This window comes from Centropristis striata, chromosome 4 (genome assembly GCF_030273125.1).
Source record: "Centropristis striata isolate RG_2023a ecotype Rhode Island chromosome 4, C.striata_1.0, whole genome shotgun sequence".
Lineage (NCBI taxonomy): Eukaryota > Metazoa > Chordata > Actinopteri > Perciformes > Serranidae > Centropristis > Centropristis striata.
In genome coordinates this window covers 42,149,860-42,169,798 of record NC_081520.1, presented here as the reverse complement: position 1 = coordinate 42,169,798, position 19,939 = coordinate 42,149,860, and the positions used below count along the sequence as shown (strand labels likewise).

General features: G+C 40.3%; 1 protein-coding gene across 1 annotated transcript in view; it reads right to left on the bottom strand.

The window, feature by feature from the left end:
• Window positions 1–19,939, bottom strand: part of ppm1lb (protein phosphatase, Mg2+/Mn2+ dependent, 1Lb) — a 66,175-nt gene that overhangs the window by 21,811 nt on the left and 24,425 nt on the right. The gene's annotated exons all lie outside the window — the stretch shown is intronic.

Below are 19,939 nucleotides of genomic sequence, written 5' to 3'. Positions count from 1 at the left end.
GAGTTGTTGTTACTTATATCTTTAAGTTGGGGTTCACAACAAGGGACAATAGTTCTGATAACTCTTATTTCTTTGTTGTGAAATGCGGGAAAGCGGGGAAATTCGGTCATTAGCGAAAGCTAGCGGCTAACTGATGCTAGCGGCTAACTGATGCTAGCAGCGCTGCTTGTTACAGCTACAAGAGTAGCCATTAGCGTATCAATGCTAACTCAAAATTGTGTGCAACTTAAAAAAAGCAAATCTAAAAACTCAAAGAGGTCAAATAAACTTTTCCCAAAATAAGATTGTTTCTCTTATTTAATGTAGTTCTCATCACACTGATATACACTTTATAATAGGTTCGGTTTCAATTTATTTCATGTTAAAAAATGGGGCTGTAATGTTATGACTGAGGGTTATTCTGTCTGACTTAACCCTTTATCAGGCGAAGAACCGTATTAGGTAACTTCAGCAGATATCCAAAATAAAAATTATTTAGAGAAAAAAGTTGCGAATTTACTAGATTAAAGTGGCAGATCTACAAGAAAAAAAGTCGCAGATTTAAGAGATTTAAAGTGGTGAATCTGCGTGGGAAAAAAAGTCGAGAGTACGAGAAAAAAGTGGGGGGAAAAGCAACTTTTTTTCTCGCAGATTCACCACTTTAAATCTCGTAAATCTGCAACTTTTTTCGTGCAGATTTGCCACTTTAAATCTCGTAAATCTGCAACTTTTTTCGTGCAGATTTGCCACTTTAAATCTCTTAAATCTGCAACTTTTTTTCTTGTGGATTTGCCACTTTAATCTAGTAAATTTGCAACTTTTTTCTCGACCCCATTTTGATATCCACTGAAGTTACCAAATATAGTTCATCGCCTGATAAAGGGTTAACAGCTCCCAACAGAGAGCCTCAATTAACATTATTGATATGAAAAATGTAACTTTGTTCCCAATCCTTTGCAAAAAAACGTGTATATATCTTCAACACATTCAGTGTATTTGGCAAGTGGCATATGCATCAGGTTACAGTGGCAGTAACCTGACTGTCCTTTCTGCCTTGCCGAAGCAGATGAATCAGAGATAAAAAGAGATAAAGAAAGAAAAAGTGCATCGGCAATCAAACGCACACAAGCTCCCACTCACTGTGGGATAGAGCTGAGCCAGAGAAACTCTATCCTCACCTCTATCCATTTTACTCTACGGATAACACCAACTAAACCTTTTCTCACACATCCCTACTGGCGTTTCACAGCAAATAATGCCTCCCTCCCCTGGCTCAGCGCCAAAACAGGGAAGACAAGCCAGTTCAAGGTCACAAAGTTCAAAAAGTTCCAAGTACAAATGTCAGATAATATTCTGCTGACTGGCCACTGATCTGCAGCATTCATAACGCTCATATTTCATACATGGTTTGCACTTACTATAGTCTGCAGTAATTAAAAAGCGGTGCATTAAGAAAACAGAATGAGGCCGTCAGGACTGCAGGAGAGAGAAGGTTTGCAATTTCCTGCTGCTGGATATAATGATTGAGGTCATATGACAGAGGCCCATAGATGAACTTATGTCTCGAGTGCTCACACACTGTCTCCATTTAGCTCTCTATCTATCTATACCTTCCTCTCTTTCTCTCTCTCTCTCTCTCTTTCTATATCTCACTTGGCTCTGGGAAATTACTTCCAAGCACTGAGATAACCCTGCTTCCTCTACTTCTTCTCTGAAAACAACTCATCTACTACTCTCTTGTTATATTTTTTTCTATGTTTTTGAAGCCTTACTCTGTCACTCCCCCCCTTTGTTATCCAGTGAAACCCTTCCAATTTTCCATTTCCCCAAGTCCCTTCTCTCTGCTTCCACAGTGATGTTCAGTCCAACATCACCATGGATCTCTCTGACACACTTCTTTCTCTAGTGTGAAGACAACAGCCAGTGACATACCTTCATCCTGCGGTTACCATGCAGAAAGCCAGAGTCATAAACGGAGTTCAAAGGTCATAAATATAACAAGAAGCCTTTTGTCTGCTTGGGTTATTGTGGTGCCAATTACTGAGTAGTTCAATTATCTGCCTGTCAGCTCTTCACAAAGCACTGGGGTCACAAAACCTTTTTCCCGGGCGCATTCCTTCTGACCGTTTGACTGCAATCAGTCTTGACTGCATGTGTGTCTCAGCTCTCGACAGAACGGGAAGCAGAGGCTAAGTCTTGATTATCGGACAATCTAACCTGCGGGCTAACCAGATCGACACATCGAACACCTGGCTGCAGCCTCTGAGGATGAAAGGATGGAAGGGGGGATGAGGGAGGGATAGCAGGGATGGATGAGGAGGAAGACTGTGGGATAGGGGGATGAAGACAAGATGGCGAGGATCAAGGATAGTAATACAGGAGGGAAGCAGACGGGGGATGAGATTAGCGGTTGGCATAAGAGCACAAGTGAGGAATGCAGGAAGAGAAGAAGCAGAATGCATGGAGTATTAATACTCTGTTTAATGGCAGAGTTATTCTAGCTGGAAGAGACAGAGAGAAGTCAAAGCAGCAGAGGTCGAGAGCTGAAACTCTTAACTTTCAGAGAAAGTAAACATGCTGAAAATGAACATGGTGTGAAAGCAAGACAAACAAAAGTTATATCTACATTCAGTGAGCAGCACATTGTGTAACCTTGAGGGCTGAGGAATGTGTTGAGCACATTTTCTTTTCTCATTAAATATCTGCAAAGCCGTTTTTAAAAAATATATTCAATGGTTTTCCTAGCAGACTTCTGCTTCCCTGGTTTCGTTGGTGCTTTTATGCCATTGATCAGTGAAATAGTGTGAAACCAACAGCAGGATGTTTGAATGTGCATCCCAGTGCGCAGTCCAAACGAAACAGGGAGCCATTTGTAAAAAAACAGTGTTTTATATTGCAGCATATGGCCAAAACCTGACAGTGTGTGTTGAATGACATCATAGAGTTACCGAGAGAGACGACACTAGGGATGGGAATAATTAATCCATGATCAATTAATTATAATCTCAGATTAATTAAATGGACTGCACTTAAATAGCGATTTTATCCAAAGCGCTTTACACGACAGACTACGCTCATTCACCCGTTCACACACACATTCATACTGGTGTTAGAGGCTACCAGGGCACACTGGTGCCACCTGCCACCATTGGGAATTCATTCACACACCGATGAACACAGCATCGGGATCAGTTTGGGGTTCAGTATCTTGCTCAAGGATACTTTGACATGTAGGCTGTCATGGTCGGGGATCGAACCACCAACCTTCTGATCAGTGGGCGACTGCTCTGCCAACTGAGTCACAGCCGCCCCAAGAAGTTTTATGATAGACAGGAAGTGTCTTTTCGCCCTTTCAAAATAAAAGCATCCATTATGAAAACAGGCTTTTGCATATATATATTAGGGCCGGGACTTTAACGTGTTAAGATGAATTCATTACGCAAAAATTAACGGGTTAAAAAAATTGACGCATTTTAATGGCACTTATTTTTTTTTCTTATTTACACTTAATGGAAAAAATTGCACTGGTCTGTTGGACTTGAACAAAAATAAACAATATTTTTGTTGCTTAAGCTTATGTATTCAGTCATTATTCAATGGTATACTAAAAATCCAGGAGAAAAAAATTACTTGTCACTGTTCTCAGGTCAAATATTTATATGCGATTAAAATGCGCGATTAAAAATTTCTAGATGACCCAAGCATCTTTTTGCATTATATTCTCTAAAACAAAGTTTTCATTAGCACATATCTTACAGCATTTACACAGATGCCGATATATCTGTGACAGGCCAATATCGGCTGATAAAATTGGCTAACTGATATATCGGTCCAGCACCAATAAAATATAATAAGAAAGTCCAAAACCCACTTTTGTACTGTCCCATTCCCATTTATACCATCTCGGGTCCTTGCAGCCTCAAGCAGGAGATGTCAGTTAAGTGTGTTAGGGTTCAGGCTTAAGGCCTCATGTGGGGACGTTGGGATTGGGCCATTGTGACTCCCAGTCCCAACACAGGAGAGCCAGCTCAGAGTGCAATCAGTCATGGCTGCAGAGCGTCACATTGGGCTCTCCTTCACACCACACTTCACATGCAAGCACAAAGGCTTGAATGCAAGTACACAAACCTACTCAAACACACACACACACTCACCTCCCAATCTCAACAGGGCCACCAACACACTCTCTATCATCTACCCAAACAATATCCCTGCTGACTGCTGACTGGGAGCCACTCAAACGGACGGCCCAACAGAAATAGTCGGGCCTTTTAAACACTTCCATCCATCACATCACCAGGCCGGCAGAAATGAGGAAAGTCATCCGAGTTTTCCTTTAGAAATCACCCTGAGGGAGTTTCATAAGCGAAGTAGCAAAGTCTCTTTCTGCGGTCTCTCTGACAGATCAAGCAGGCAGATGGAGTGAAGAAGAAGAAAGGGAGCGGAGGGGGGAGCGACTGAAGAGGAGTGTAAGAACTATTCATTAGCATCACTCAGGCACATCATTAAAGAAAGAGAAAGAGAGACAGTCCCTCCAGTTTAAAGACTGAGATAAGTGACAGAAAACCATCAAAGCTGTGCAATACAGAGAAACAGTAGATACTGGAGGTGAGAAAGAACACTTTTCAAAATATTTCTCTTTGTTGTTTTGATTTCCAATTCACAAGTTAGAAATTATAATCACTTGGTTGATCTTTGAGGAGACTATATTCCAATTTTCTACCACCAGAATAGTCAGCAATGTTATGTGCTTAATGCTACCGGCAGGAACAGTGGTGGTTCTAGACCAGTATGGGCCAAGGAGGGGCCAGTGTTTAATCAGAGGGGCACATTAGCACATGAAAAAATGGCAAAGATGATATTTAAGCATTCAAAATCTTTATTTTAGCTTATTTAAACATCTCATTTAAGTATATTTGGAAGATACAAATACACTGATTTAAATAATGAGACTCACCAACAATAACAGTTTTTTTTGTATGACAAGGACATTTCTCATTTTTGTGCACAATCACTTTTTTTATTTTGAAAGTGCAGTACAGTCAGAATGACATATATATATATATATATATATATATATATATATATATATATATTATTGCACAATTAAACTATTATACAATGTACACATTCTGGGTTCCTTTTGTGTACAATTAGATATTGTTTGAACAAAAAAAGGTTAGAATTGTTCCATTGTTCATTGTTATAAATTGATCATTTTATTATTAATTTGACACAGGGGCCACAGCAGGGGCCAAAGGCTTCTTCACAGGGGCAGTGGCCCCTGGAGGCCCCTGTGTAGAACCACCACTGGACAGGAAGCACATTATTATTTGTCTTTGGCAGAAATTAACCAGAGAACAAACATACAGTATTATACTGATAATGTAGAGGGCAAAAAGAAACACATGCTGCTGCAGAGGTGGAGATGTTTCTCCTCAGGACGACATTGCAGAGCTCAGCGGCCTCATTTAATTATCTCACACCTGAGCTTTGTATGTGTCAAGACTACGGCAAGTACGTGTTGTAAGTGGGATTGTGTGTGTGTGTGTGTGTGTGTGTGTGTGTGTGTGTGTACAATGTTGTCACTGTAACATAAATAGAAACCCCCTCGTTTGTACTAGAGAGGAATGTGAATGCAGGAAAACAACAGCGGGGTTCGGTGCTCTTGAACACACTCGTCATTTGAAAGTCTGAAACTAAATTCTCAACATTGAAAACAGAAACCAAGTCCCTTTAGTGAATGTTTTGAAGCGTTTAAGTCAAAAGAGATGGACCATAAAGTCCTAAAAATTCAAAGAATATTTTAAATTTGAACATGTTTAATTCTGTAATAATTGAGCAAACTGCTAAGGATAAATGTGTTACCTCCACCAGGGAGGTTAGGTTTCCAGTTTGGTTTGTTGGTTTGTCTGTTCATCAGCAGGATTGTGGGAAAACTACAGTTTATAATAAAAAAAGCCCAATTATAATTAAACTTGGTTAAAGGCTTCAGCATGAGCCGATGAAGAACCCATTACATGTTGGAGCAGATCTGAATCATGGGGTGGATACATACATTAGTTTTCACTTCTTTTACAATATAAGTCAGGGCATTTGTGAAAGTTTGTACTCTCCAAGTAGGTCCTATTGTTGTTTTTTTAGTTGTTTTTTTTTTGAAAAATCGTAAAACAAAAACATAAAAACCCTGCTGAAGACAAATGTGAGATGTGGTTAAAGCTCCAGAAAAAAGCTCAAGTTAGATTAGGATTGTTTTGTCATATTATTCTTAATAGGTTTTTTATTTTGTTTATTAGAAAGTCTTATTTTTATTATATTCAAGAAATCTACCAGGCAAATACATAAACATTTTTTTTAATCTAATATTTATTATTTTTTAATCTGTTTTGTCAGATTTAAGTTGTGTTGGGAGTACAAAGCTGTACTCATAAACAAATATCTGTTTAAAAAGCTCAACAATGTGCATTATCACTTGAAAAGAAAAGAAAAAGAAGCAATAAATAAGCATTTTCTTCAACATCAAGTGTCATTTTCATGACAGCAGTGGAGCCGCATCACTTACTCATTTCTATTGACCTAATTCTAGAATAGTCCTCAAACAGGAGCAGAAACAATTTGTAGATTAGTTTCACTAGTTTAGAGAAAGAGGATTGTAAGAGGGAGAATTGCAGCTCAGTAATTTGCTTCCTGTGCCGTGTGAGCCCGGAGCCAGATTGGAAATGTTTGTGTGGCCTTGAAAACACCCCCCTGCGCCCAGACACACAGATTTCACCCAGGCATCCCAAAACTATTTCGCTCTCCCAGCTCTTAAATCTCACCCAAAACCACAACAAACATTCTGAGCACAGATGGGCTCAGGGATGGAGCAACGGTAGTACGGTGGACCTCAAATCTCCTTCAGCTGCCAACACACACACACACACACACACACACATCAGTACATTAGCTGGAGAAACATTCAAAAATAAACCACTGTGAGCAACATTCAGACACCAGTCATGTCTCAGAGGGTGTGTGTAATGGCCAACACTGTGCTGCGTGGCTGACAGTGTAAAGAGGACATAAATGACTTCTGTAAAGTGAATGAGGATTTCAGAGGCAAAAAAGCAGAGCTATAAAAGTGGATCAGGACTGGAAAGTTGAATAGAAGTCCATTAAAAGTGGCAGGAAATGCTTCAGTGCCTTCAGCCTTCAGCGAGAGAGAGAGAGAGAGAGAGAGCTCGACATGAAATATTGCCTCTTGGCTAAACAGAGTCAGCCTCGGCTCTTTTCTCTCTCTCGGTGACTGTGAAAGAACGAGAGGTGCAAGACTGGGATGATAAGAACATCTGGTAACCATGGTTACGGCTGCCAAAGCCTCCGATTGGCTGAACATCTGTCCCACCTCGGCACACGTCTCATTCAAAGTCCCCTAAAAGTTGCGTTAACTTACAAAGACCTGCCCCCGAGGACAACAGACCACGGGTTGTTGGCTCATTCAGTTGCCAATAAAGCAGATTTTACAGCAAAGGTGACCGTCTAACACACACACACACACACACACACACACACACACACACGGACAGGTACATACTCAGACACACAAACAGAGACAGATCCTGCCCCTCTTTACTCATAAAGTGAAGGAACTATTACAGAGTTGATTCGCATTCAGGCAGTGAACGACTCGCTGCCATCAGTCTGCCTCTCCACTTGCAACACACACCAGTAGGAGTGAGATCTCCCCGTGTGTCCTTCCCGTGACAGCCGGGTCCATTAGAGGAGGTGAAAACTCATATAAACCTAAACAGTCTATTAGAAAGAGGCCGTCTGGTTGATCCATAGCTTCCTGCAGCGTCACCTCGTAGTACGAGCAGCCTGTCGGCCTGGACACCGACTCTATAATAGACTGATGTTTAGTTTATAGAAAGGAAGCTCAGCATCATTTCCCTCTGTGGCTCTGTTAGCCAGGACATGATTCATAGAACTGCTGCAGTGTGCAGCGGTTCCAGCTGCTTGTGTTACACCCTCAGCGATACTGGATATTTGCTGATGATGCCAATATTGATATTGAAGTTAAAAAAAGGTTTAAAAAAAAAAAATCATACACTGATATTGTAATAGGGATCCCTGAACTTTCTTCTCAAAGTGTCAAGATATGTACAGGGCCACAGCAGGAGGGTCATGGGTTTGAATCTGGCTTTTCTGTGTGGAGTTTGCATGTTCTCCCCGTGTCAGACTGGATTCTCTCTGGGTCCTTCTGCTTCCTCTTGAAGTCCAAATACATGCAGCTTAGGTTTAATTGGTGACTCTAAATTGCCCATAGTAGTGAATGACATGTATTTACATGTATTTGTAAATATTCTGATTTGTTTAGATTGTATATGTATGATGTTGTAAGGCGACCTTGAGTGCCTTGAAAGGCCCCCTATTAAATAAAATGAATTATTATTATTATTAATGAGAGTGTGAATGGTTGTCTGTCTCTATAGGCATGTTTCCACCGAGTTTTGTTTTAGCTACGCCCACTAGTAAGTCTACTCCCATACAGGTACTTTGTAGCGGCTAACCAACATTTGCCAACTTAGCGGCGTTGTCGTGATACTTAGCGACTATTCAGACCCCTCTAGCAACTCTTTTTTTAAAAAGACTAGCGACAATTCTAGTGACTTCTTCTGGTGTTATTGAAGGCTTTTGGAGACTCGTTCCTACTTCTCTTAACGAGTAGCACGCACTATCCCGAAGCACTCAAAAGCGGCCCAGTCCTCCTGCAGCAGTCTCTCCCAGCTGCAGTCAGCAGAGCGGAAGATGTTAACCCAGGGGTGGGCAATTAATTCTCCCAAAGGGCCACATAACCAATACCACAAAGGTTGCTGAGGCCGGACCAAAATTCTGAACTAAATTCTGCTCAATATTAATTTAATCACTTTATAAAATACAGTAAATTATCTGGTTTTGAGCTGCTACTGATAGGAATACATGTTATGTTTGTAAAACACCTAGAAAAAATACAATGTTGTGATGCTTTTATTTTCTAAAAGGTGCTGTCCAGTGTGAAACGGATGCTTTAATTTTGTAAGGTTGTGACAGGAAATAACAGGTGGAATGGTTAAATGAAAAATGAATGGTAAATAATAACGAGTGCGCCGCAACTCATATAAAGTTGATATAAAGTATGAAAAATGTTTCTATAGTGGCTGACAGGACACAAGGTTTGTTAAAGTTTATTTTCTTCTGTCATATATATTAGTGGCTATATTTGTTGTCTTAACTAAGTAAAAGTACTTGTTTGCTCAAGTGCTAATGCTAATGTTTGTTAGCTCTTACGGTGGATTCACAAGGTACCGAGGTAACTCGGGTAACTCAGATACGTAAATCGCCTTCAAAATAAAAGCACTGCGGTTGTATTAATTTCTAGTTTCTGGGTAACCTCACGCGGGCCAGACAAGGATAGCCAACGGGCCGGATGTGGCCCGCGGGCCGCCCAATGCCCAGGTCTGTGTTAACCCCTCAGCTTCCAGTCTGCAAATGAATGGCCTGAGGCAGGTACTTTCTGAGTTGCTACCTGAGCCGTTAACAGGTGAAGCTGGGCGGATCCTCTCTGCCAAACCACACTCCTAGCGGCTCACTGGAGGGAAAGTACCTGATGGGAACACACCTGATGTGTCTGCTCTGTGACAGTCTGGAGACGAGTCCAGCTGGACTGGCTCTAACCCGTGACCCGAGTTTGGACATGCAGTTAAGGATAATGAATGAGCAAAGAAATGTACAAGTAATTTCCAACATTACCTGAGAAGCTCAGTAATTCAAATTTGTTTTTTCTCTGACAAAACATTAACTCAAGCTTTTTTCTAGAGCTTTTAACTGCATCTCAAAATCTTAAGCTGCGCTGCAGAATCAATGACCTAGCTAGGTGCAGATTTAATTGCTAGCCTCAGAAGTAAAACACAACAGCACAGTTTATCTTTTAAGTAATACATTTCACAAGAAAATGAGCACTTTAACATGAAATGAACACTTTCACTAGTCTGCTTGGCTGTGCTGTGTTCTGACAGCTTTACACACTGCAGAGTGTTGCAGTGTTTTGTGGTGAACTACCACGTATGAGCAACGGGGTTTTTAAACTTTGTTTTCCTTCTATATTAAGTCAAGTCAAATGTATTCATAAAGTGCATTCAAAAAAACAACCCATGCTTGTTTGGAACACTGATTATTTGATGTAAACCTCTCCAACCTATTTTATTCACATTTTATCTTTTTGTATGTATCTTATCATTTTTGCTACTGTCATCAATGTTTATTTCATATTTTATTATAGTTTGTTTTATTTCTTTACTTTTATGTTTATCCGATAATTATTTTAAACCTTATTTGCATCACCAAAGAGAGACAGTTGGGTGAAAGGGGGCTAGAGAGAAAAAATGCATGTTTCTGTACACCTAATGTTGGTTCATTCATTTAATTATTCATTATCCAAAACTGCTTATCCAACCTTGAGTTGATGGTGGCTGGAGCCAATCGTAGCCAAGTCTACCTCTCACATGCACACTTTAACCTCTCACATGCACAATTTAACCTCTCACATGCACACTTTAACCTCTCACATGCACACTTTAACCTCTCACATGCACACTTTAACCTCTCACATGCACACTTTTACCTCTCACATGCACACTTACCTCTCACATGCACACTTACCTCTCACATGCACACTTTTAGCTCTCACATGCACACTTTTACCTCTCACATACGCAATTTTACCTCTCACATGCACACTTTAACCTCTCACATGCACACTTTTAGCTCTCACATACACACTTGTACCTCTCACATACACACTTGTACCTCTCACATACACACTTGTACCTCTCACATACACACTTGCACCTCTCACATACACACTTGCACCTCTCACATACACACTTGCACCTCTCACATACACACTTTTACCTCTCACATGCACACTTGCACCTCTCACATTCACACTTGCACCTCTCACATGCACACTTTTACCTCTCACATGCACACTTTTTTTCTCTCACATGCACACTTTTTTCTCTCACATGCACACTTTTACCTCTCACATGCACACTTACCTCTCACATGCACACTTACCTCTCACATGCACACTTTTAGCTCTCACATGCACACTTTTACCTCTCACATACGCAATTTTACCTCTCACATGCACACTTTAACCTCTCACATGCACACTTTTAGCTCTCACATACACACTTGTACCTCTCACATACACACTTGCACCTCTCACATACACACTTGCACCTCTCACATACACACTTGCACCTCTCACATTCACACTTGCACCTCTCACATGCACACTTTTACCTCTCACATGCACACTTTTATCTCTCACATGCACACTTTTATCTCTCACATGCACACTTCTACCTCTCGCATACAACATTTTACCTCTCACATTCACAAAGAATGAAAAATGTGTGCATGTGAGAGGTATTTTTTGTGTATGTGGGAGGGAAGAATAAATTATGGCCCATACGGTCCCTCATACAATCCCCACACATAATGTTTCTTCCAGTAAAAAAAAATACCACCCATGTTGACCAAAGTAGTGAGCAGAAGAGAGCAGGTCGCTAAAATCACAAATAAAAGAAACACCGACATTGCATCAATGCTCACAGATACAAAGAAATCAGAAAAGGTAGAAGTAAAAAATGAGCCACATCAGGACGACTCAAACACTAGAGAGTAAAAGTATTGTTTTGTTCTTTATTCACCTGAAAGCTGGAAGAACACTGCTGCCACTTACACAGCAAAAAAAGAAAAAAAGATCATGGGAAATGTTAAGTGGAAAGGTGCAGAGGCGCTGATGCTCACACATCTCCAGCATGGCAGTAAATAACACTCACACTGAGCCGCCACAGTAGAAATGTAGTGCTGGTCGTTAAGCATGCAGCCCTGTCATTTCTTGGTAATATCTACATGGTAGCAGCAGCACTGCAGAGGAACAGCCTGGCTCTGTGTGCGCATGCGTCTGCCAGTATTCATGCGTTTGTGTCACAGACAGAAACAGTTATTACATTTGGCCTGGGTGCTCCACACGTCACATTCTGTCTCACAGAGCGGAGGGGTGGCAATTAGAATAACTCACACTGACATAAATCAGCACAGGCCATAAACACCACAGAAGAGAGTGATGGGAGCAAAAAAAAATGAAATGAGAAGGTGAGAGGAAGAGAGCAAAGGTGATAAAACCATTTTAGATGTGCACTCAGGTGAGAAAAACGAGCAGGAAGAAAAAAGATGGAGAGGAAGAGAACGAGGAATGAGAATCTCTTCCTCCTCAGATCAGCTTCCAAATTTCTTGGAGGTGTGAGACTGATTAAAACACACACACATGCACACTCAAGCTTTATTTATATGCTTTTTTCATACAGCTGCCTTCCACGGAATAATGATGATTTCTTTTTTTTTTTTGCTAAGCACAAGTCCTTTCATTACTTCCATCCTGTGGGAACTAATAACAGATAGAGTATAAAACCAGAAGGAGCCATGAGTGACCGCCACAAGCTCAGATATAGGGATTTACAGGTCTGGCCAACAACAGAAATTCATTTATAGTGTCACCTTTTTCTTCCCAAACTCATTTCTAGAGCTCCATTTCAAAGAGGTTTTTCTCTGTAAAGCATCTCTTCAGCCGTGATTAGAGGCTATACACGCTGGAACATGATGTTACTGAGAGAAGCTGCTGTTTTCCTGTTGAGATCTCAGCACACACACACACACACACACACACACACACACACACACACACACACACTATCCTGTGGATACTTTCTCATACTCCACCTCCAGTAAGTCTATTATTACCAACAGCTAGCAACAACAAGGCAAAATCCCACGCCTTTACTAGTGCTGCAAGAAAACAAATGATAATTCTGAATAAATATTACACATTCCTGCCAGGTTACCGAGCAAAGACGACTTCCCACGAGTCTCCTCTTCCCAAGTCTCCTTTAGAGACCTGCACACTCTCTTCCTATTGGCTGAAAAGGTCAGAAAGGAGGGGTGGGCGCCAAACAAATGGAGCTATGTCACCAAGTTGCAGGGTCAACGTTTACACCGCACAGATGAGCCTCTGTCTGTTAGAGCAGGCAAAATGTATTATTGATTGTTTGGTGCAGGACAAGGCATTATATAGCAAGAATGATAGGCCCATTCAGAACCAGGACTCAGATTATAATAGGTGACATTAGTTTATTGATCAGTGTAGAGCTGAAGCGAGTAGGCAAATAATGGATCAGTCAAACAACAACAAAAAAAGCTGAAATCATCTGGTGAAGGTGAAAATTTGATCGAAAAAAACAAACAAACACTATCACAACGTCAACTTGGAATTTGGAAGATTGTTTTCTGACATTGCACACCAAATAAATCATTTATTGAGAAAAGTGATAGTCTTTTTGAGAATTGACACAGTATCACAACATATAATAATAATATCGATATTTTCTTGCACCTCTGCTTCTTACTACAGAAAATTGGAAAATTGGCTACTTGAAAAAAAAAAAATCGACAGATTAACGATAATAATTGCTAGTTGCAGCACTCAACGGTAACAATACCATATTGAATAAAACTACAATGGTGGCAATCTGTAAAAAATAACTAAAATGAACTCACACTGACGAGAAGACCATAAACTGGTGTCGTCTATTCAACCACGAGCTGAAAAACACTTTTTGATGCTTATCACACAGAAATATAACAAAAGGCAGACGAAATTATTGCATGTTTGCACTTTTCTTAAATGAACAGCTGTAAGGCTAGAATGATGACGGCTTGTGTTCAGACCCAGGGGGGTTTGGCTAAGCACTTCTCAGATATCCATCAGTTCACAGATGTCCTTGTGCTGAGGACAGAGCCAGCACTATTCAAAGTTCCTGACACACATTTGTACATAACAATAGGTTTTCATCAAAATACAGAAAAGTGCTGATGTACACCTACACGTAGGAGAAGAGAGGAGGATTGAGACACTAATCAAATATAGATGCTGGGTGTCTCCATAGGCTTGTCCTTTGGCATCTATTAGAATTCCACTTGTCCTTCAGACCCCAACACCTACCTCTGCTCTATTTATACACACAGCTCTGCACGATTTCTCTGTGTGTGTGTGTGTGTGTGTGTGTGTGTGTGTGTGTGTGTGTGGACTATACTGCTGACATTTACTTGTCGTCATTCTCTCTTTTGCTTTGCAGGAAAGGAAAAACCTGAGGGAGTTTATTTATATTTCACTAATCAGCAGCTATACTCTTTACATGCAAATTTAAAATGCTGTCTTCTTGTTTTTTTTTCCAGTTGTCTGCATTTCTGCTGTTATTGCCTTTATGTTGTTGTTTGTTTACTTTGTTTCAGTCTTTTACTGTTTACAGGCAACAGCTTACTCTATTTTCAAAGACCTTTAAAAAACAAGTGGTCTTCATATAAAACTCATAATTGGTAATAAGAGACCCTGAGATATCTGAGTGTACAGTACTTGGCTGGAAATTAGAAACTTTTACTTCCTTCCAACTCTTCATAGAGAGAAGATAGTTCTCTTGGTCAATGCAATTGTTTGTAAAACTATTTTCTGATAATGACCGGGTTTATTCATTCATCTGTCACCAGTTTATTTATTTCATTTTTAACTGTACTCATTTCAATCTTCATATAGTCTTGTCCCTGATCTTGTATGTACTTTAATTGATGTTGAATGTGGTGTATGAGAATTGTGGTTGATTGTTCTTATTTTATCATGGTGCTGCCTTCTTGGCCAGATCATTCTTGAAAAAGAGATTTTAATCTCAATGAATTTTACCTGGTTAAATAAAGGATATTGATTGATTGATTGATTGATTGATAGCATTTTATGTGCACAAATAATCCTAATAAATAACAAAATCCTAATTTTGCAGCTGTACAAAAACCTAAGTATCATATTGCCACTGTTATCTAAATATGCTAAGTAATACCCAGCCAAAGCCAACATAATCTAACCACTTGAATCAGATTTGAAGGATAAGTTCACTTTTAAATACAATCTACAGTCATCAACGTCCACCATCGTGGTTTAAAAGCCCCCCTCTTCTCTGCCTACACCAGGTTCATAGTGCTGCTAATGGCATTCATTGTGTGCTTAAAAACTAAGTATTCTGATTAATCAATAGTGCACAGATGGATTTTGGAAATGGAGATGGGATGCCACTTTTTTCCTAAATCAAGTTAAAAATATGCAGATAAAAGAGAATTATTTCAAACAAATGGAATCTTTTATGTAATCAGGGTCCTTTATTATACCCCCAAAGATGCTGGAATATTTATTTAAATTAATACACATTTTGAGTTTCATCCCTCATTATGTTTCACTGTGAAAATCATCATATGCCAGTTTGGTAGACGCTAAAATCAACTTTAGGGTCATTGTTCTCTGAAATCTCTGTCCTGCAGTTGCTGACTGTGAAAAGATCCTTTCCAGTGAAATTCCATTTCTCTGGAAGTAATGTGAGACTGAATCCACAGTCCCCACTATGCAAAATCTATCCCAAAGTTAAATAACAAAGTTTAGTCAGAATAACTCAAACAGTTAGTCTTTTCAGTACAATTCCCCTTTTGTGTTTCCCCAGACACTGTTTTTGTTCTGAGCTGCAGCCGGGGGATTTTTCTACTAAGAAGACTATAACTTTTGACAAAACCCACTTGACTTGTCTAACTGGGACTGTTGAATCCTCGTACGAGCTTCAGCTGAACTTTAGAGGGAATTTTCCACACAGAACAAGAACTGTAGAGTTCACCTGATCTCTTCCACTGGGGAGATTTTCACATCCAGGCAGTAAGAGCTACCAATTATTTTTACAGTGTAAATATCTATGCCGTTGAACCCAATTCGGCACCTATGCACAGTTCCATTATGTTTTACAGACATTTGTAGTTAGCTGATAAGGTAAAACATTTTGTTCATGCTGCATTTTGCTGACTTTCGCGTCACTTCCCTCAAAACAGCCTAATTAAGCCTCAGGTTTTGGCCGGAAAAATGTAAAGTTTATCTCGTACGTACGAGTATGTACGTCTCGTCTCTCTCTCTCTCTCTCAAGGTCTGAATGATATCGAATTGATATTTAATGATAGCAAGGGTGAAAGGGATAATTATAATAATTTCAGCCACTTAAAAATAGAAATATCCTGACAGCTCTGTTGGGGCTTGGGGTTCATCTATAAGATATGCTTTCTTATAAACAATCCCGTATGAACCCGAGACTGTGTGGAACAGCTGATCTGTGTAAATATGCTGCAGAACATAGAATATTAATAACTGTCAGGTCCTGATGATCCAGTGGACCTCGTGCAGAACAAGAACTATAGAGTTCACCTGATCTCTTCCACTGGGGAGATTTTCACATCCAGGCAGTAAGAGCTACCAATTATTTTACAGTGTAAAAGGGTATGCGAGTATTGCTTAATGACAAACTTGAACAAAATGTTAATTTGTCCTTAAAATTAGGGCTGGATACTATATCGATATAAAAATGATATGGATATATTTTTAAATGTGATATTGAATTAGACCATATCGCATATATATCGATATAGTTCAATTTTTTTCTTTATTTAAATATAAATGATGCCCTCACTAGGGTTTGTCATATTTAGTTATTTTGTAATGTTCTTTTTTTCCCTCATATAAATATATTTATTTCAGAAGATTTGCTTATTTTATTTCATAGGCAATTTTTATTTAAGATATTTTTTATTTAAATGTGTTTTTTAAAAAGGTACTACTGTTGTTATACAGTATTTATGTTCACTTAAATAAACAGTTTCAATAAAACTACATGTGACATGTCATATTTGGCTTTGACTGAACATTTGCGCTCACTTTGCGATAAAAATATTGGGATATATATTGTATATGGATATTCAACCTAAATAAATGGGAAATTACTTTTGGTCCATATCGCCCACCCCTAGATCAAATCACATGATTTTTATTGATGACGCTGAAATAAGTGACTGAAATGCTCAATGATATCTAAAAAGGTTGCTTTAAGTTCTTATAGTTCAGCTGTGGTGTCAGTGCAGTGTCTTTCATCTGTTATTTTACTGTACTTTCACACCCAGCTTACTTTATCTGAGCGCTCGGAACAAACAACAAACAACAAACAACAAGACAACAAGACAACACGAAGGATGAGTTGTGAAGACAGCAGGCAAAAAGTTTTTTAAAAAACAAGAGCAAGTGTTCCTCTCCCTCTTTTGAATGTGGGGCACAAAAAGCCTAGAGGAGAAGAGCTAAGTAAATGTCAGCTACGCCTCTCTTTCTCTGTCTGACACACACACACACACACACACACACACACACACACACACACCTATCTCAATCTTACACCCTCCCAATTGCTCATGCACTTGGGGGCCTATAATCTCCCTCTGCGCCCACACACAGATCACACACACACACACACACTTGGCAAGTGTTCTTATTTGTATTCCTGCGATCTGGAGCCTGCGCTCACTGGCAGACTGATATATCAACTGCATGAATATTCATTCACTATAGTCAGAGTGGCAAGCTTCACCAGCCTCCTCTCTCTCCTCACACACACACACACACACACACACACACACACTTCTCTCACACTATGGCGACGTGTTTCTAAACAATGCTAACCTTCCACATGCACGTACAGTATGTCAACCCTGAACTGTTGACGTCTACCACAGTGGGGTCTTTCACTGTGAGCTAATGGACCAAATCAGTGTCTGTCTGTCACACACACACACACACACACACACACACACCCACGGTGTCTAAGAAGAAGTGCATCTCTGTCTCTTCCCCGCTGTGATTGAAGCCTCTTATCAATCATTTCCTGGTTGATTAATTGGTGCAGCGGATCTCCTGCTAGATTAATCACATCTGTCTGAGAGCCTTTTTATGTTTAAAGCAGTTTCACTGAGGAGGATCACACACACACACACACACACACACACACACACACACACACACACACACACACACACACACACACACACTATGAGGGGTATTTTATGCCAGCACACTATACTAAAACGCGTGTACAGCGCCTATGCGATGACATCAAACGTCTAACGTGCGCGTGTAAATTCCATTCACTTTCAATGGACAGACGAGCGTCACGTAGGCGTCACGCAGACGCTGTACACGCGTTGTTGCGGATACGCCTACGTGACGGCTGCGTGACGGGTGAACTACGCCTCAAATACGTGACATGAAGACCCGCGTGACTGTTAAGTACAATTCTACATGAGCGTACAGACACACGCTGTGGTGTTTGTGGAAGTCAAATAGCGATGAGTCATTCGTGCCACGAGCGAACGTAGCGGACGCCTGTGTGCACGCTCGTCTAAATGTACAAATAACTATTCTAGTCTACACGTGCACACATTTAGGCGTCTGAAGCGTTGGCTTTAGGACCATAACACACACGCGTTAACGCGTGTAACAGTTCAGCTGTTACACAGAGTCTCAGGTTCATGTGGGATTGTTTATAAGAAAGCAGAAGTTATAGATGAACAGGATATTTCTATTATTTTCAGGCCCGTTTTTATTTTCTTGTTAACGAAATCTCTCTCTCTCTCTCTCTCATCCTAAACTGTCTCATCGGTCTCTCTTGGTGATACATGAACTGCTTTAATTATGAAGTGAAGCAGCTGTTAAACTCAAAATTCGTCGTCATAAAGTAAATCATTATTTGTACATTGAGACGAGCGTGCACACAGGCGTCCGCTACATTCGCTCGTGGCACTTTTCACCCGTCACCCATGTTATCTGGTGTACTCGCAATACGCGTGTCTGTAAGCACGCCTATTCATCAGACTTTATGCTGGCACAGGCGACGCGTTTAAGGCGTTTAAGTATAGTGTGCTGGCATAAAATACCTCTCATACACACACACACACACACACACACACACACACACACACACACACACACACACACACACACACACACACACACACACACACACACACACACACACACACACACACACACACACACACACACACACACACACACACACACAGACAAAAGACTAGATTAGCGAGAATCTGATAAAGAAATCAGTTAATAATTTAGAAGCTACATTTCTCCACAAAGACTCGACATTATTGGACTTTTAGTTGAGTTTAGTTTCAGTTGAGTGGGAGTGTGGATATCTCGTTGTCATTTGTGGAGAGGAAGCTATTAAGGTGCTGGTGGTGGGGAGACAATTCAAGACCTCTGTCACTGTGCATTCATCATCTCCGCTCACTAACTTTCTCTCCGATGTCTTCACGGCTCATTGCTCCCGTGCTTCATCTCTTTCTCCATTTCTTTCACATACATGCTGCAGCCATGCACCTCCTCTGATGTTTCTCACATCAACACATCACTGGGTCTCAGTGAAATCATGTCCTGATTCTTTTTTTCAGCCGCACTTTCTTCATCTTTGATTGAAAAGGCAATCGTGTCTTCATGAAGCAGAATCTAAACTTAAAACTACCTTTATCTATCTATCCTCCTCCTCCTCCTCCTCCTCCTCGTCTCTTCAGGTGGATACATCCTCTGCACTTATCACATGACAGAAAAGGCAATGACAGCGTGAGAAAATGAAAGTGAAATAAATAGAGATGGAGTACAAAGCTTGCACTATCAGTTAGATCTACAGTGAGCAGAGGAAACACAAAGATTTAGAGATTAACGGAGGGAATGTGAGATAAGAGAATTTCCACTCTTCATACAACAGCTGTAGTTTGAGAGGAAAGCAAACCAAGTTTTCTGTTTACAGATTACCACCTCTGCCGTGCTTGTGTGTTTTATCACACCACAATGCCTTCACTGTGGGCAAGAGAGAAGCCGCGAGATAGGAAGGAAGGAAGGAAGGAAGGGAGGAAGGAGCTGTTTACATATTGAAGTAAACACACTGGTCCACTGTTCCTCCAG